The sequence below is a fragment of the Onychomys torridus genome, chromosome 1, assembly GCF_903995425.1.
Source record: "Onychomys torridus chromosome 1, mOncTor1.1, whole genome shotgun sequence".
NCBI lineage: Eukaryota > Metazoa > Chordata > Mammalia > Rodentia > Cricetidae > Onychomys > Onychomys torridus.
The window spans coordinates 55,865,868-55,886,308 of NC_050443.1; the positions used below are offsets into that span (position 1 = coordinate 55,865,868).

The window sequence follows — 20,441 nt, forward strand, 5'->3', positions numbered from 1 at the left end:
TGTGTGTGTAGGCCTGACTGGCCTGAAACCACCTTTGTAGACCAGACTGGTCTTGAACTCAGAGATCCCCTTGCTGCCTTCCAAGTGCTGAGATTATAGGCGTGCACCACATGCCCAGCAATTGCCGATATTTTATGAACACAGTGCATGTGCACTCTGGTCTTGCTCTAAAGAATAAAAGTATGGCCGTACTGGAGCAGTGAGGAGTAAGAGATGCTCTCAGACAGTCGAAGGAAAGCCAGGCACATAAAGGAAAGGTTGGTGTTTAATAAACAGCGAGGCCCTACCATATGACCCACCACTAAGTACTACCCGATAGAACAGCGTGTCACTAGTAACAGTAAATAAATCCTCCTCTAGACTAACAGCCAAAACGGAAGCCAGGTTTTTAGATGCTGGAAGGAGGCAGAAAAGGTCTTTGTTGCCTCTTAGGCACAAGGTACAAGGAAACAGTAGGTATACAGGTATCAAGAGTTAGGAGACTTGGACTGAATTCCTTAGTTTATATATGGGGTGGTGGTGGAGAATGAATATTAATGTGAATGTATCTTTACTACTTTACACCAAGTAAATTCTTTGTAGTTAGCGCTGCATGTAGGCGGCTTTGTGAGAAAGTCTAAGCCTGGGGAGTAGTTTGATGAGCCATAGGAATTACTGTCTTTTAGGGGCTGTGGAGTTGTGTCTTCTAGGAGAGTGAGCAAACCAGGCAACAAAGAGATGGAGGGAAGCGCCTGTAGTCTCACATAGGAGGGATATGATCAGAATCTTCAGAGAATTGGCTGAGTGGGCGTGAAGTGGACAGGACTTGAGCTGCCCTGACTTTAAGACAACATGCCAAGAGAAGCTGTAGGATAAGAATTAGAATAAATGGACTTAGAGAAATGTAGCGATTGGAAGACTGAAGGAGAGGAAGGATTTGAATCGAGCGTTGAGTTTTCTTGGTGGAACAAACAGATAAGGCTTAGGACATCTTCATGAACTATAGGAACATGGAATAGTTTGAAATAGGTGGGAGAAATAGTCTAAGTCATATTTTGTAACTTTTGACATAGTTGAATAGCCATCTCCCTGAAGTAATCAGCCAAATAGTTCTTCCTTATACTTGGAGCATCCTTAAAAGGATGATGAGTTTTAGCCCTGAGCCAATGAGGTCAAGGCAGTAGAGCATGAAGGCATTTCTCAGAATTCAGCTTCTGCATTTCCAGATACCTTTTCTGTATTAGAACAATGTTCTTTACTGGTTTCTGAAGTGGTCCAGTGGGCTTTGAGTCTACTGTGGTTAATGCTATTTTTAGCTGTAACTCTAGAGGAGACTGCTGTGCCAAACACTCTCCCAGATGGTTTATATTGGATGTTGGCAATTTGATAAAATGACCAGAAGAACATATTTAAGGATGGAAAAGTAGGGGTGTATTTCTCGTATTTTCTGTTGCAAATTGCCTTTTTATGGCTCTAGGCTGCTTGTTTACTTTTTGGCTGTGGGGCCAGCAGGAGAGTTTCCATCAAATACATCTACTCTTTGAGGAGACACAAAGCCACCCCTCCAGCAAAGTAAATACCTTTAAAAGTTCTTTAAAATATTTAATTTAATGACACAGTCACACATGAGAGAAAAATTCTTTTTCAAGACAGATTCCAAGGTAATACATGGGTTAATGGTCATTATCTACCCTGTGTTTAGGATAAGACTCCTATTTATTAGATTTTCAAGGGGAAGAGCCATTTCAATTGCAAAATAAATTTCCAGAACCCCAACAAATATGGTTTATTATGTTGTCCTTTCTCTCTCCTTTTCCCCTGGTACCAATATTTTTGCATGTAATAGCTTCTGAGATGAGACAAAAACATCGTGATAATTGACAGATACCATAAGAAAAAAAAAAAAAAAAGAATAGCCAGTAGTAGATGTCTTTCCTTATTTAAGTTGTGCAAAACAAAACCATATCTAGTGATTTTAGCTGTTTCGATTAGACTAAACCACAGCTGTTATTATCTGTTTTTCAAAGAAAAGGAAAACTATTTAAAATGACATCTTCAATTGGGGAAAGGTACTATGGCTCAAAGTTAATATGCATTGCCTAATATTCTCTTTACAATCAGCATGTAGGGCTTGCTTTATATTTCCATTTTACATCCTGGCAAGTGAGTTAAAAAAGATCCCTCATCCACCCCTATAGATGTAACGTCTTGTTAAATAAGAAACACAGAACCAATTGCAGAGTTAAAAACCACGAAGTCAGAGCAAGAGTGGAAAACCTTACCCTTCACTGCTTCTGCTGTTCTTCCTCTCCGCAAGAGACCTACTGCTGTGTGTCCTATCTTTTTTATAGACTTTCTGTTCGATATGCACCCAATGCACTTGTATTCAGATCTAGATAGGCCCAGAAGCCATATGCAAAAGGGCTCCATTCTGCATCTGGATATTGACAAAGAGTGAATGACTTAGGGCTACCGCATTGGATTTTTTTCCCACTTTGGACTTGTTTCCAGCCTCCTAGCCATTTGTACTTTGGACATGTGATTAATGTGCTTGTTGATGAGCATTAAAACAGATTTCAGTCTGTATGCCATTAGACTCATCATCTGATAGTACTAATACAGGTACTATGTTGAGAGAGAGGCACCTGTAAAAAAAAATGTTTGACCACTTAGGAAATGTTCTTAAATGTTGTTTCCTAAGTCAAAATTGGGAAGAACCACAGAACTTAGGGTACCTGTAAGTGCTCTCAGTTGCGTTAGTGGGAAAGAGGACCAATTTGTTACAATTTGTTAGTGGACACCCCTTACACACATATACACTCACTCCCCCTTCCCTCTCCCTCCTCCTCCCTCCCCTCCCCCTCTCCCTCTTCCTTTCCCTCCTCCCCATACCCCCACCCTTTCCTGGGAAATGTGTTTTCACAGCAGGAACTGAAATAATCTGTGACTCACTTTGCAGTTAGGTTATATTTTGTTCCTACCATGGGCCTTTTCAGCATTCTGACATCTTAAGTGGATTATCTATTTTAACAGTACATTTCTGATCGGTCTGCTTCAACATTCCATTGGCTGGTGGCTCTATCAAGCTAGATCTGAGAAGTATATTTAAATGCCAGTACTTTGTACTTAAATAACAGTACTTTTTAATAATAGTACTAGTGTTAGAAGATAAAAGGAAATCAGCTGTTGCTCCGTAGTATGGTATTACAGAGAAACATCTTGTTTCTGTCTGTTGGACTTTTTAATCAGTTTCCAATAGTTTGAGCTTTACATTTTAAGTGGCATTTTTAGAACTAACAAAGGTGGTTTTCAGTGACTATTTAAAGGATACATTTTATAATAGCTTTATATTTCCTAAGCTTTCAAATAATACTGAGGGAAGTTAAATTTTCCATTTTGTACTTGAAGAGGAATCTTGCTGGCCACTGAAGATTAAAATATAATGTTCTGTATGTTTAATTTGTTCAAAATAGATATTATGAAGCACTTGTTACCTGAATGGAGATCAGGGCTTAGAAGACTAGATGTCTTGCACTCATAGTGAAGCTCAGATTGGTAGAAGGAGTCGATACTGGCAGAACTGATGGGGGGGGGGGCTCAGAAAGGATAGCTTCTGGTACACTCCACTTCCAACATGTAGAATGCTGGGCTTGGAGTCTGCAAACCTGTGATCCTGATGCCCACTTAAGTCTAGTCATGAACCAAATGGCCAAAAAGGTTAGTTTTAAAAGCTCTTGGTGAATTAAATTGGAACGGTTTGGGTAGATTTATGTCTCCCAACATGGCTGATAAAACAATCCATCAAAGATAAACAGGAAGTTGTCATGTAGGTTGTTATTTCAAAAGGACAAGGCCAGCTTCCTGGGTAAATTGTTAATAGGTTTTGAAGTCCCTGTTAAGGTGTGTATTATTGAATATAATGCCGGTTGTGTCACCAGTAATGGCGACTTTCAGAGGACCACTCTGTTATCGGAGGTAGCACTTCATATTTATGTTTCACAGTATTTTTTATGTCAGTTTGAAGTTTTCACAGATTCTTTGTGTGGACATGGATATCAAAGGCCACATCTGCTTTGTAGTGGAAGCAGTATAGGTCATGATGCAACTAGAACTGATAATATCCCATAGTTTTTTAAAATTTGCCCATGGACTGCCTATAAAAACTACAGCATAAATGCAAATAGTGTTTTGACAGCGTTTAGAGGTTTAAAGATCTTAGCTGTGGGTGGTGTTATGCTGAGTTGGTGGAATGTTAGAAAATAAACGAGTTCCAAACACATTGTTTGTTACACACCACCACCACCAAACCATTCCGCTTTCAGGATTAATTTGCTGGCATCTGTCTGTATGGTGCTCTCCCTTATCCTTCACCCTTCTGTGGAATCCATCATGCCTCTTTCCGGTCTCCGTTGTGCTTTGCAGACCACGTAACACTTCTGACACTTGAGATGCGATTTTGTGTATGTGTTCTCCCCATTTACTCTGTTGCACATTTCTTGAGGGTTGAGGGCAGTACTTGAATTTTGTTTTCATTGCTTTCGGTTTTACTTGTGCGTCTCTGTCTCAGTGCCTTGCACAGAATAGGCATAGTAGTTTTGGTTAAATGTTCTCAAGTAGAAATCCAGGTCATCCTCAGGAAAGAGCTTTTTTGCCCCATGTGTGAATAAGTGTTTGATCATCTGAAGGAGAGGTTAAGATTTATGTCCTCAGAGGGAAGATAAGAGATAAAACTGCACAGGAGAACTTTGTGATCTGGAGCAAGTGACAGAGTGTTATTTTGTTTTGACCTCTGTGGTGGGGTTTTTAATGAGAACTCGGGACTTACGATGCATAAATGTGATTTTTAGCCAAACTCCTGTCCCATATCTCTATTATTTACTTGGAACTCTGTGTGTGTGCTTTCTTGTTAATCTTGTTCTACTGGTCTAACAGCAATGAATTAGGAATTGTTTTCTTATTTTATGGAAGAAGAAATTGGAGTAAGATTTATATTTTAAAGTTACCCGTGTCTATTTGAAGATGAAAGTTTTTCATTGCTTCTTTGAGACTTGCTTTGTCATTTGAGATGAGACTATTAATATTCTTTTTTTATTAAAAATTTGTATTTATGTGTTTGTTTGATCGTATGTCAAGTGCGTACAGGTATCTGAAAAAGCCAGAAGGGGGCACCAGATTCCTTAGACCTGCAGTTACAGGCGGATGTGAGCCACCCAGTATCCAGAGCATCCAGCGTGGTTGCTCAGAACTGAACTCATACCCTCTGTAAGAGCAGTGAGTGGTCTTAACCTCTGTTAAGCCATCTCTCCAGTTTCCTTGTTCTTGCTCTTAAAATTATTTATTTATGTATTCATTCATTGATTTGTCTATTTAATTTGTGTGTATGGGGGCACAAGTGCATGCCTGTGGAGGTCAGAGGCCAGCTTGCAGGGGTCAGTTCTCTCCCTTAACATGTGGGCTGGTCAGATCCAGCTCAGGTCTTCAGGATTGGGGAGAAAATACCCTTACTTGCTGACCCATCTCCCTGGCTCTGTTTACTCCTTTTTAAACCAAGAAAGAGCTGTTGGCTCTTGTATATCCTTGGAGCCCTCCACAAAACTCTGTTTGGATTAACTGCTGACCCCATGTGATATACAGAGCATCTGGCAGCTGGGGTGGAATTCTCAGCTGTCTCTCTTTGTTTTGTCCACAGAAGGAAATGTGAGTTTTATCTTACTGCTCAGGCAATGGTACATTCCTTTTTTGGTTCATGGGACCCACCAATCTGGTTGTGGGCTCATTTCCTACCTTTTTTTGTTGTTGTTATTCTGCATTTGTCTGAGTGTCAGGAATGAACTTAACCTACTCTTAATGAACATAGAATTATGAGGTATCTCTGGCATTCCAAAATTCTACTTTGAGGTTTTGCTGACATTGTCGAGTTCATCGTTGTATATGAGATCCAGGCAGCAAACCCTAAGAAGTTAGGTCTACCATTATTTATCTTTCCTGCATGAAGCCTACTTTCCAGATCTTAGTGACATTTACTATTCTTGTCTCATCTAAGGGTATACTTCTACATTGTCTGCATCTTACTCAGAATTAAAAGTATTTTACCTTCTTGGCTGGGAGAGAAAGGATGTTTGAAGACATGATACACTGAGGCCCAGCTGTAGTTTTTCTGTTTACTCTAGAGTTGGGAATACTGATTCTTCCAGCTGTGATGTATTTGTGTATATGCATGTACACATGTGGGAGAGAGTGGCAGAAAATTGTACTGAATTGTAGTTGTAATCTTATGCACTTTTGATTATTTAACACCTGCTAGCTATTTAACGCTGTGTGCTCTACTTTATTTTCTTGTGTAATCCTAATAAATTCATGAGATGACTACTCTGTTTAAAGAGGAGACAATGTCAGAACACCCATGTCACTCGGTACACCATGAAGCTAGCAAGGGATGGAGTTATAACTCAAACCAGATCCCCCCCCCCCATCCCTGTCAAGTTAGCAATACATATCTATTCTTAATTGTTAGGCACCTGACCAGACTTTTGGAAACTTCTATGCTTTCTAATGTGTGGAAGGGTAGCTTAGAAGCTTTCTGAACTAGCTTCATTGATGACTTTGGAGGAGAAGGAAGAGAATCAAGGATAATAAGTAACAAGGATGATACGATAGTGGATAACTGGGATCTGGATGAGTGCAGTAGCCAAGCCAGTCTGCTCCGTTCGGATCAGCAACAGAGTAATAAGAGTATAGCTTAATATCTTGTTCCCAGGGAGGGGAAGAGAGAGGGATAGAGTCACGAAAGACTGATGTTACCTAGTAGCTTTCAGCTCTTTCTTGGCATTCTCAATGAAAACAAAAACCATGTTTTCCGCAATATAAGCAAATACTTGATCCTGTTTCAGAAGGGAGAATGTCTCTGTGTTGACCTAATTATTTGAGCAGTTCATATAGTTATGAAACAGTTTTGAGAGAGGGAGATGTTGCCTCTTACAAAAAAGGCCACCAGGAAATCTAAGTGCAACACCCTCAAACAGTTTAGCAGTGCTTACTTAACAATAATAGGCTAAGAAGTGAGCAGTAAATGGCAACCAAAAGAACTTGGAAGAATTTAGAACTTTAAGAACTCCGTTCTCCTAAGGGACACTTCTTATTACATGATTTCCATACGTTAAATGGTTTCCAAACATCTTGTATTTTGTTTCCGTTTCATGGTAAGTCTGAAAATTCTTGTGTTTGGAAAAGAATCTCTTCTGCAGGGAAAGAAACAGCTTTGTTGGGCGCCATCTGCTGGTTTTGTCTCACTGGAACAAAGAAGTGAAACCTGCAGACCTCTGTATCTGCATCTGCCTTGGCGTTGCAGAATGACGAAGCTGGAAGACAGTAGCAGCTTCATTGCTAGCAGTACTGCTTCAGCCAACAATTCTGTTAACACTGAAGAGAGGACTGCAGTTCACTGGCATATATATGAAGACGTTAAACGAAGATTAAGTGGGTTTAATTGAGTGTTGTCATTATGTGTCAAAAGAGGAACATCAAACAGAATTGTGTGGTATTTTCTGCCAATGAAATCAACCCTAGTCTGTGTCTGCAATGACCTAGTTGGTGCTAAAATCAGTAAATTCCTCAGTTGACTTCTGTTTATGTTGTTAAGGAAAGTGAAGGGCTTTGCTTGCTGGTTGGGAGTGGGCTTTTCCAAGGCTCTTGGAATGTGACTGGGTAGTTTCCTCTAAGAAAGTAGGTACTATAGTTGGGGTGGTCCTATTATAGTTTCTTATCAGGAGTATTTTTGAGTCCTGGTTCTCTTTAACTGTCATTTTCTGGACTTGAGCTGAAATCTTTCATCCTCAGAGCATTACATTTTTAGATCTTTTAATTTCTCATCCAGCTATCTCACATAAGATGCATTGGGGAGAGAGCTTGTTTGCAGAATGGAGTTAAGAATTCATTTATCCAACCTACATTACTGAGCACTTACAACAACTTGATACACTTTTAGGCACTGATACAGCATTGAATGAAACAAGTATGCTCTTAACTCAGATGAATATGCTGTCTTAGAATTCTGTATATCAATACTGTAAACATGTTAGATGTATGAATCCTATAATGGGTGTTACAGGAGACAGTACAGTAGAGCAAGACACTTAAGAGGTAGAATGGGAAAGCTCTTATTCATCCACAGACACAGTTGAAGGATAATGATCGTTAGTGTTCATGATGAGCATATGTGACCTTTACCGGTCATGTGTAGAAGTGCATGGGGCAGGTGATGTAGCCTTTCCATGGCTTCCCTTTGTCTAGTGTACATTGGACCAGGAGCTCTGGTCCTGGCTTATGTGTTCCTGATGCTCAAGCCATGGCATATCGCTCTATGACTGTGTTATTTTATTAACTATGTGATTTTGTATATATCCATTTACCTCCTTTGAATGGATGTATCCTTTTGTCTGTCTACTCAATTCCTACTTGCCCCCTCTTTTAAAGAGTCATTCTGTTTTACTTTCTTTAATAAGCTTTTCTATTTTGTAGCTGGTTTATTTCCTCTTCTTTCTCTTTCATTAGGCCATAGCTTCTGTTTTGGGCACTTTTCTGTTTGCTTGAGTCTCTCCTGCTCTGTCAGGAATTAATTCTTCATGTGTTTCTGGTTGTTTCGGGCCAGGAACAAGAACCAGTAAAGTGTATGTACGGTCTTCTATCCGATCCTTTGAGAACACAAAGCATGGTTTCGGCTAAGTAAAACAATGCAAGTGTTTGGCTGGGGCAGTAGAGTTCCTACGAGCATGTCCTGCAGCCCTGACCACCTCATGCCTCCCCCCAAAAGGTTTCTAGATGGAGTTTACAGACTTATGCCCTGTAAATCTCTACCTACTCCCTGCCTTTTGAAACAAAGTTGAATTGAAACAGGGTTTTGTTTTGTTTTTGTTTTTTATTTGTAGAGAGAATGGAAGTATGGAAGTGAGCGGACAGTGTGGGAGTGAGCTCTCTTCTTCCAGAATGTGGATTCTGTGACTCAAACACAGATCTGTGAGGAGATTTTGAGGCTTGAGTGGTGGGGTTCTGACAAGGACCGTTAAGATGAGCTGTTTCCCCAGCCCTATCCTTGTTTCTTTATGTGTTATTGGCCATGTCTGCTTTTGAGCTACAAAAATTAGAATTGAGTCATTCTGACAGTGACCGTATATGTGCCACGAAGCTGAGCATTTTTACTGAGTCCATAGGAATAATTTTCCAACCCATATATATTGGTGAAATTATTAAGGCCACTCCACATAGTTAAAAGGGAGGTTTATTTTGTGGGGTAACTTACAAATGAAGGTTGTAGGGTCTGGCAAAGGTATGGCGCAGTCAAGCAGTGTTCTTTGGAGAACTCTGTTATGTCTACCTCCAGTGTCCAGGGGCCGGGCACCAAGAGATCCCTCTCATTTGGATTCTGGGTCTTCAGCGTCCTCTCTCAGCCCCACCTTGTATGCGTGACCATTACCAAAGCCTCAGTGGGGGTTGGAACTTCCAGGCCAAGGCTGGAATGGCTACCCACCACATCTCCCCTTTTTGTCTAAATACAAGGTTCTAACCTAATACAAGACTATATACAAAGAAATGGTTATCAAATATTGTCCGGGAGTAATGAGGGATAATGACCTAGATAAGATGGAACTACAATCAATGCAAACAATATCAAGCAAGAAACGCATAGTAAAATCCAGGGAAGTCTAGAGCGTGGGTAGGTGGCATGTTACAAAGATCATTCCAAAAGGTGTCCTATCCTAAAGAACCTGAGTCTAATACTTAATATGTTCTATCTAAGATATTTTATACACACACACACACACACACACACACACACACACACAAAGTTGTAACTATAACTGCTAGTCTTCAATCTCATCAAAGACATAAGAAGGAAAGGAATATGATAATACCTGAGAAATGGGAGAAGGACACAAGCAACTTTTTGGAGCCTTCCAAGAGTAGACAGAGATAGCTGGCAGGCTAATGTTCCTTTTTTTTTTGGAGCTGAGGATTGAACCCAGGGCCTTGCGCTTGCTAGGCAAGCACTCTACCACTGAGCTAAATCCCCAACCCCCTAATGTTTCTCAGCATCATTGGTACATTCAAATTGACTACAGGCCTAGAGTACAGACCATTTTCAGAAGCAGGAATTCTGAAAGACCATCTTATCCTGTCTTGGCAGAGTACAGTGGTCGCTTTCCTTGTGTCCCACTTGTCCAGAAAGGACAGCATTTGTACTGTCAGCAGTTGAGTCAAGGGCAGTTCTTTGCTCAGTAGGCCATTTTGTACCAAGAAGACAAACTTCCAAATGGAAATGTCTTAGAAGCCCAACATTCTCTCCGGATCAAATTGGTGCTGCCAGGAGCCATTGTCTCTCACGTCAACAGAATTCTAAGTTATTTAAATGCCATATTCTCTAGGTCCATGAAGTATTTGAAGATTACCCGTCCATCCAACCTATGTATCTATAAATCTGGATAACCTAACTAACATAATTATAGAGATGACAAGCATAGGTGACAATAAATCTATAAGTCTTATCTACCTAAACAACCTAAGGACTAAGGCTTCATGTAAACAAGGCAAACAGTCTATAAGCAAATGTACAGTAAAGGGCAATGACTTTAAAGTTGTAACAATACACAAAATATCTTTAACAGAGGTAGGAATGTATAGTGCAATATGCAATATGACAATAATCCTAAATATATATCAGTATACAGAATATCTTAAACAGAAGTAGAACGTACATACAATATGACAGATATAAATTTACATTTGTATCAATATACAAATATTTCAAATAAGTAAAAATATGTGTACATTATAACAAATATAGTTCTTTATTTGTATTAATATATAAATTGTCTTACAGGAATATAAAAATAGTTTATATTTGTATCAACATATAAGAATTCATTACAGTGCAAATTATCTAAGGCTGCTATTTTACTAAATTTGTTTATTAGTGTATACAATAATCTACCATAATATCTTATACCTATCCATTCCATTTCTAGATGGTTGTGAACCACCATGTGGTTGCTGGGAATTGAACTCAGGACCTTTGGAAGAGCAAGCAGTACTCTTAACCTCTGAGCCATCTCTCCAGCCCCCTTGTAGGAGTGACTGTTACCGAAGCCTCAATGAGGGTTGGAACTTCCAGGCCAAGGCTGGAATGGCTACCTACTACACATATATTAGCTATGAGTTCAGCCCATGCATTGTAGAAACTGTTCTGATCTTTGTAGCCTGAGTGTTCTCAGAGAAAGGCTGCTCACCTTAGTGTTTGGGCAGTAGGATTAAAACAGAAAGTGGTGTTGTATGATACAGAGAGAGACAGACAGACAGACACCAGTGACCCTTTGCCATAGTTCAGAGGACTCCAGGCTTTCTGAGTTGATGTGGATTTCATTCAAAAGTTAATGGGGGGGGGGTAGTGCTGTGGTTTAGAGTGCAGATTTCTATAACAGGGGTCGTAGTCGTCTTCTTGGGGAACTGATGTCCACCCATAGAGCAGCATGGTGTATGGTGTGGTGTGGTGTGGTGGTATCTGATCTCCCTGCCCTCCACCCCCCTGCCCTCCACCCCCTGCTCCCTGCATCAGAAATCACTGCTCCTGAGGACAGGATTGGCTATAGGGTGACCTTTTTCACTGTGGCCCTTCTAAGACTTGCCCAGGAAGTAGTAGCAGGACTGTGGGCCATGGTTTCTGGGAAGAGAGATTTACCCACTGTCTAACTGGAGGCTCCTTCTTCTGTGGCATTTTTCTGTGTTTACTTGGCATCTACACAGATGGGCTTGAGCAGGTTCTACTCAAAGGCGTGCCAAATAGGAACGAGCTGGGAGGAGAAGAACACTGCCTTGCTTCGGGGCACTCAACCCAAGTTTTGTTCTTCCTGAAAGATAGGAAGGTGGCATGTGTGCATGGGGGGAGCGGGGAGTCTTCCTCTTTCTGTAATTTCTGTCCGGTAGTATTTTCCTCACACCCGAACTGTAATCCTTCTAAGACGGGAATTATGTCACTATGTTGCTTGCCGCTCCTCCTGGTAGTTAACAGTACACTCAAATCACCCCTCTCCCCCAAGTATAATGCAGTCCGGAGTCCAGCTGCCTCCCGTCCCTCTGTCTCTCCTGACGGAGCTGTGCCTTCTGAATGCGTTTCATCCATGCCATCGGGTTTCAGCTTAAATGTGACTTTTCAGAGGAACTTTCTGCCTCCACTCTTGGCACACTTGTGTGAAAATGTTTTTCAGCCCTGCTTCATGCGTATTTCAGCCTCCTCCTTTTATTAATCTTTTTTTTCCCCAAAGGAATTTTCCCTCTAGGTGCTCTGATTACGTCTGATCTCCTAGAGCAGTGGTCCTCGACCTTCCTAATGCTGCGGCCCTTAACACAGGTCCTCATGCTGTGGGGACCCCCAGCCATGAAATCATTTCATCGCTACTTCATAACTAGTTTTGTTACTGCGATGAATCATAATATAAATAATTTGATAGGCAGGCTATCTGTTATGTGGCCCCCAAAGGGGTCGTGACCCACAGGTTGGAAACTGCTGTCCTAAAGTGTAAGCCCCTTCTACCCTGGACCTGAACAGTTCCTAATGTAACATGATTGGTTGGCAGTCATTAAATCCGTGAGTTGGTTTTGTTGACAAAGTGAATTTCAAGTATTTGCCACTCCTCTTCCTCTGGAGTCAGTGGTTTATCATATATACATCTGCATTCTGGTGGGCAGAGCCAATGCTCCCGAGGAGCTTCTTACACTCAAGGACTAGCGCTATCGAATGAAGACTCCCTCCCATAATTTGTGTCCCATAATTACATTTTGTGGTCTAATGCTTTGGGGTAAATTTCAACATGAAGTATATCTCACGAAGATGGAAATGTAGGGCAGTTCATATTTATTTGGGGTTTGCTATTGTTCCATGGCATTATAAACTTTTGTCGTAGCTACTGTTGACAACTCCTCAGATTTCACAGCTGTTTCCTGTACGACTGGATTTAGAGTGTAGTTTCTTTCACCTCTTCCCTGGTCACCTTTGTCAATTTGTTGTTTCAAGAGGAATTTGAAATCAAGCAAGAGCGTCTGTGTTCTGGGCCCTTGGAGATGACTCTGGAAGCCGGTCCACTCTGCTTTGCTCAGTCATGGCAGGCTCTCCTTTAATTCCTGGTGCCCCTAATTCTGCTTTTCCTGTGGACTTCTTATTCAGCTGGAGCCGCGTACAGCTTCATGGATCTTCTCCCAGAAGAAACTGAGCCTGGAAGGAGAAGAATTACTTTGTTTTTATAGCCTTAGTTTCTGTCACAGTGCCTCACCCATGTGCTCTCCAATGTCTGTTATGAGAAGAAAGGACAGACTTCGTGTACTTGTTATGTGTAGCATTTTAAGTTTCTTTTTAAAAATATAAAATATTTGTGGTTCAGCTTAACAAACACTGAAGACATCCTTGCTATAGGCCAGCCATGTTAAAGAATGCAAGCATAAACTAGTACTTTCTGTCACTCAGCTGTGTTGTGTTGATATCTTTGTGGCTTATGTGTTGGCCTAAAATGATGTGCCTTGAGTTTGGGGCATCATGGGGCATAGGCATTTCTACAGAAGCTCTCCTGGTCATGGTCTTCAATGTAGCATGTGAGCATTCATCTCTACATGTAGAAAAGCTGGTGTTTCTGTTACTTACAGAGATGCATATCTGTCATTGTTTCTGGAGTGCAGGAACCAGGCACTAATTTGCTTCATGATTTTCATATTGTTTAGTAGCAGAGGGGTATGTGTGTGTGAGGCACACACACACAAAACACATGCATACAAAACGTGCGCCCCCAACCCTCCACCCCGCCCCACCCCACCCCAGTATAAAGTGCTGTTTAGGAAGAATGGATGAATGAATGAAGATGGTGGTAATGTAGGGTTGGCAAAATAGCCTCGTAGGTTCAAACCACCAAGCCTGACGACCTAAGTTTGATCCCCAACCCCACCCACACGGTAGGCAGAAGGAGAGAACCTCTCCACACCCACCATAGTGAGTATCTGCCCTCTGCTCCTATATAACACAGTAAACGAATAAATGCAGTAGAAAATCCTTAAGATTGTAGTGACGAGAGCAGAATGGAGGAGAAAGTCACGAGCATGTTTGTGTCAGAGCATTAAACAAGCTTTACCAGCTAACTTACTGGGTGGACCTAGAGTTTACACTAGCAGCACATGTTTGAAATTAAGTGAGATACGTTGAAGGAAATGTTTAGGGAGCAGATTTTTTAAAAAATATCTTTTTAATTATGTGTTCTTGTGTGTGGGTATGTGCACATGAGTCCAGCGGTCCTGGAAGCCAGAAATGGCAGATTCCCCTGTATCTGGAGTTACAGGTGGGCTGCCAGCTGCTGAACATGGGTGCTGGGAACTGAACTTGAGACCTTTGCAAGAGCAGTCAGTATGTGTGTATATCGCCACTAACCTCACTGAGTGCTGCAGGGGTGTACCACAACAACTGGCCAGAACCTTTCACCTTTATACAGACAAGCAATTGTGTCTTGTCTAGATTGTATCATCTTCAAAAGACTTTTGTCGTTACAACTACTAGTATTATTAATAATAGACTGTTAAAGAGAAATAGGGAGTATTTTAGTGTGAACCTCTCCGCTAATTTTAAACATCTCTTTTGGTATCTCCTGAAGGTTTATTGTTTCATATGTACATCTTCTATTGATAATTACCCTATTGCACATAGTACTTTTATTTCCATCTGTGTTCTAGGCTTTACTTCAGGATCAGAATAGTGGAAAGAATGTAAGCTTTGGAATTGTACTTGAATTTTAATTTTGACTTTTCTAGTTTCTGACTTCCTCCCCTTCCCACTCCCTATTTTCTTTCAAAAGAATGTTCTAGACTCATCTGACAGACCCTGATCCAGGCCAGCACCAACCGCTTTGAAGAGCCTTTGTTTCTTTTACTGGAGAGTGGTATTTCTAATGACTACAATCTGCTCTGGCTTTGCTTACTGTTACAGGGTGTTCCTCTGTTGTGAAATCGTCCAGTGACATTCAATACCAGTTGCCTTGAGTTTATAAGGAAAAAGACTGCATTGTTGCCTATGGGGAAGTTGTACCAGGCCATCAATCTTTGCTTGCTTTAGGAAATGATTTTGCAAAGTGATAACAGTTGTTTAAAACAGAGAAGCAAACCTAGTTGTGTATGCACCTATATAAACAAGGTAGATCTCACTGTCTCCCATCTCATAGAAAGATAAGACTTTGGAGCAGTACTCAGATTTACTTAGTATTACCAACTTCCTTGGCTTTACTTTCCTGTGGTGGGTTTAAATCTCATGTTGGGAAATTGAGTTTAAAAAATCTTATACCTTAAATGCAGGTTCATTCTTGGTATCTTGTTATGTTGGCATAATTGTGCTCTCACCATACACTTTTTAAAAGATTTTCTTTTTAAATTATGTGTATGTTTGTGTTTGTTGCTGTGGGTATGTGCATGTGAGTGCAGGTGCCTGCAGAAGCCAGAAGTGTAAGATTATCCCTGGGGCTGGAGTTAGGGATAACTGTGAGCTCTCTGACATGAGTGCTGGAGATGGAATAAGAGGAGCAGTACATGCTCTTCACCACCGAGCCCTCTCTGTAGCCCCTCTTACTTTATTTCTCGGAATCATTATCATTCTCTCGATTGCCATTTTTTCTGAAACATTTAAAGATAGGTTGTAGTCAATTATGCTCTTTTATCGTAAATATTTCATTGTGTATTTGCTAAGAACAAGGAACAAAAATATTGGCTTATAATCACAGCATACTTAGAAAACTCAGAAATTTGAACACTGGTACAACATTAAATGTGTAAATCTCATTCAAGTTTTGACTGTTGTTCCAATAATATGTAATAGCAATTTCAAAAGATCATTTATTATTCAGTCCAGGATCATGCATTATATATAGCTTGGAAGTCTTTCAAAAGATTTATTAATTCTTTGAGGATATCATACAACATTTTGATCATGCTCATGCTCATGCTCCTCCCCAGTTCCTCTCAGACTCACCCCCACCTCCTACCCACCCAACTTTGTGCTCACTTTTTTTAATTAATTTTGTTTTCTTGCTTGGCGGTGGTGGTGCACGCCTTTAATACCAGCACTCGGGAGACAGAAGCTGGCGGGTCTTTGAGGCCAGCCTGCTCTACAGAGTGAGGTCCAGAACAACCAGGGCGACAACAGAGAAATCCTGTCTTGAAAAAAATTCTTTTTCATACAGTACATTTTGATGATGTTTTCCCATTCCCCTAACCTCTCCCAGATCCTCCACTTGCCTCCTTATCCACTTAACTTTATGTTCTCTCTTACCCCCCCCCCCAAAAAAAAAACAAGAAAACAGCAGTAACAGTAAATAAATTTCCAGGAGATGAAAAGCCCCACAAAAGTGAAAACATAGCAAGGCCATCACTTCCTAAGCCGCCTCAAACAGCGCCACCAACTGGGGGCCAAGTATTCAATATCTGAGACTGGGGACAGCTCATTCACACCACCACAGTGACAGACTGATGGACCAAAAGTGTTTTTATTTCTGGAGCCTTTCCGATTTCTTGACCAGGTAGGCTCCATGTACAATAGCAGTGCTGCTGAAAATGACTTGTGGCCAGTGCATTGCTGTAGGTGCCCCCTCCCCCCAATCAGCCATGTAATTCTTGTAATAATCTCATGAGACAAGCAGAATTGCTGTCCTTCTTTATAGCTCGGGGTATTTAAGTAACACCCTGCCAAGTTAAAACAGATAAAAGTGCTGTTTCTTAACTTGGCCTGATGTGAAAACTCTTTTTTTGGCCTTTTGCTGAGCATTTGGAAGCAATTTGTTGTTTCTAAAGGTGGAAAGCTCTCGAGATGGTTATTGTTAGTTGTCAACTTGATAGAAAATAGCATCACTTGGCATGTGAGCCTCTACCTATGGGGATTATTTTGAGTATGTTAATTAAGGTGGCAAGACCAGCCCACTGTGGGTGGCACCATTCCCTGACAAAAGAGGAGAAAGTGGACTGAGCTTTCTTTCTATCTGATAGAGTGTAACCTGCTGCTTCAAGCTCCTGCCTCTGTGACTTCTCTTCCACTATGGATTGTAACCTGGAACTGTGAGCTAAATAAATCCTTCCTCCTTTATGTGGCTTTTTAAAAATCAGAATATTTTATCACAGCAACAAGGAAATGAAGCCAAGACAGCCCTGATTTGTAACATTTGCCAATTTTAGTAGCCTACTTTCTCCTCTAATGATTGATTTCAAGCTATCCATCCTGTTGTACTGGGGGCAGAATTGTCAAGCAATGTATCTTGGAAAAAATGTCAGTAGTATGCACACACACACACACACACACACACACACACACACACACACACAACCACAACTATTTCTTCCATATACACACCGTAATATAAACCTCAAAACAATATAGTAAGATATAGACTTACTAATACAGAGCTTTTAGAATGTGTTATATTTGCTTTTAATCTGATTTAGTTATTTGTAAGTTTAACTTTTAGTAATGACTGTGCTTAGCAGTTGCCTCATAGAATTCCCAGAAATTTAACAGCTGGCTCTCATGATCTATACAAGTTGGCCAAGATACTGCTGCAGTTATCTTGCTGTTGACCAGACCTACCTTCTGATATTGTGTGGCCAACATTATCTAAGACATCAGTGATTTCTCCTCTTTTACCATTTCCTTCCCCACAATTTCCTACTACATTTTTCCTGTATCTTTAGTTACCATGTTCCCTGTTCCCCATGTCCTTCCTCTTCCATCTACTTCTGTGGTGTAATTAATTCACTTCTTATTCCTGAACTGTGTAGCCCTTTTCCATTCTACTACCCATTTCCCCTACATACCTGTTCCTTGAAGGAGGGTCCTGCATGACTAGTGTCTTGTGGAATGGAGAGTCTTCTGGCAAGGTCTTGTAGAGAGGAAATCATTGGTCTTGGGGAAAAAATTGAGAAACCAAAGTTAAAACCATTTTTTTTTATCTCAATCATACGCTAATTTTTGCCATGCTGCTAATGTAGTAGATGTTCTGTATAAGTAAGTTCAGCATGTGGGCAACTGAGACTCACCACCATTTAGACTCTCCCTTTTTTAAATTTGTCATCTTTTCATTAAAAACCTATTTGTATGGACAACTAAGCAGTTACTATGGTTAACATTTTTAATCTTTATTTTTATTTGGGGGATCATCTATACTTATATAATATAGACTGCCTCTTTCATTATTTATTGTGTCATCTATTAGCAAAACCAATTAATCTGAAAGACAATCAAGCTCAAAGATATACTTCTCCTGAATGAAGAAAGGGAAAATTTTGTCTCTGTAAGGACAGCACTATGTTCCTTAGGCCTGTGTTACTGGAGACTGAGGACGCAGATGCGATCTTTTCTTGTCATTGGGTAAGACTGAAGTAGTAGTTGAGAATGTCTTGGGCATTGTCATTGTCATTGTCATTAAGCCCATCTGTGTAGTTAGTAGTGTGACAGACTTGTTAACTGTGCAGCCAGACTTTTTTAATCCGTGTATCCTGTGGGTTGGGTCTAGTTTTAAACAACACTACTTTATCAGGGCTTCTCTCATGGAGAGTAGGGATAAAGTAACCAATTGCCTGGATACAAATTCTTACTGAGATCTTCAACTCTTCTCCTCCAACCCCACTTGTCATCGTTCAAATCCATCTCCAGTTAATACTGGGTGCCTGGTGAACCACCATAAAATAGGAGTCACTTGCTCTGTGAAATGTGGAATTTGTTTGCTCTCTATGACTATTAGAGGGAACCAGCTACTTTTAGTTCCAAGTGCCTTTGGAATTTAGCTTTTGAGTTTCCTTGAAGTGAATAAAGATTTGTTCCCTTCTCTTGGGTATAAGGTTATATGACTTAGCTTTAAAAAAAAAAGTATGAAAGCATTTCAGAACATAGTTATTTTGGTCATGGGGGTGAGAAAAGAGGTTGGCATTGAAAGCTTTGTTAAAAAGATTTCAGTGGCTTGTGTCAACCATCTCTTGTTCTCATTGAAAGAAAGCCCGAATATAACTGATATGGGCACATCTTAGCAAGAGACTGGGTCCTCAAGTGGAGAGGAATCCTTGGTTCTGAAAAGGAGGATTCATTCTTAGAATTTCAGTTTAGAAATCGAAGTGAACAAATTTCAACTAGAAATCTAAGTAGACTTCCTCTCTTGTAAAGATGTAGGTGGTAAGTAAGAGTGATCACAGTGTGTAAGTGTGAATGGGCACAACTGGGCTCCGGTGAAGCTTTGCTCATGACATGGAAATTGAAAAACAAGAGGCAGGGTATGTCCCATGGGTGAAGACAAGGGTCAAACATTTATGGTTTTGTTTGTAGACTGTGAGGGGACTTCAGTACTTAGAGAAAGTGGACTGTTCTCATTGTGCCTTAGACATATAAACTGGTTGCATCATACTAAAGAATGGCAAACATTTACTGGCTTAAACCTTTCAAAATCATTTCCCAGAGAAAGACACATGCATAAGACCAAAATATAGTTTGGAGTAGTGAGCAGAGTTAATGCTGGTTCTTTCCCTGCTGTTGACATCCCTTGTGTTGGGTGCTTTGGAGTGCTCCAGTTATAGCCAGATAAGTTATGGCTTATTTGGAGTTACGCTTCATTCTGACTCATGGTGTATTTGGTGGGCATGAGCACAAGGAATAAAAGTGACATTTATGCTCCAGGAAATACTTTGAACTCATTCTCCCAAGTCAACGTGCTGTTAACATTCATTACACTTAATCTTAGGTTTGACCTCTTGATTGTGGGTTTTCAGTGTATAGCAGAATGCTGCCTTCTGCTTCACTTATTCTGGGTTTAATAATGTGGCCACAGGGTGGCATGGTTCCCTTACATACCTTATTGTTGATAAAATGAAAGAGAGGAAAAAAAATAAATTCAATGATAATTCCTTTCCCATTTTTTTATGTTAAAATGGCCAGGTTTTCACTAAACTATTCTCTATTGTTTACATAGTTCATTCTTAAGATGTGCAGAATATTAAATTCCAGTACCCCAAACTTTGATGTATTAAAGGGTTTTTTTGTCAGTTTATGGTTATAACACAAATTATGTTTCTAATTAAGAATGGTAATTAGGGCTATATTTTACAGGTATATTTAACTACGAGCCTCATTTTATTAAAAAAATCAACTTACAAAAACTGATAAGAGTATTTGAAACTGATAGACAAAGATATTTTTCATCATAAATAATTACAAAGATGTGTGCTGAGTTACAGGCATGATAGGTACCTGACTATAAAGGCTTAGTGGAAGGATGGTCGCGAAGTACAGCTTGTTCAGAAAGTGATCTTTTAATTGATAAAGAGTTCCTTCTGGTCCATGAGTTTTCATATATCACTCTAAAGACAGAGGGCTGCTTCCATTTATACAGAAAGGAATGTTAAGTTTAATGGACCTAAGT

General features: G+C 40.3%; 1 protein-coding gene across 1 annotated transcript in view; it reads left to right on the plus strand.

Moving 5' to 3' along the window:
- Akap13 (A-kinase anchoring protein 13) overlaps nt 1-20,441 on the plus strand; it is a 298,302-nt gene that overhangs the window by 86,213 nt on the left and 191,648 nt on the right. The gene's annotated exons all lie outside the window — the stretch shown is intronic.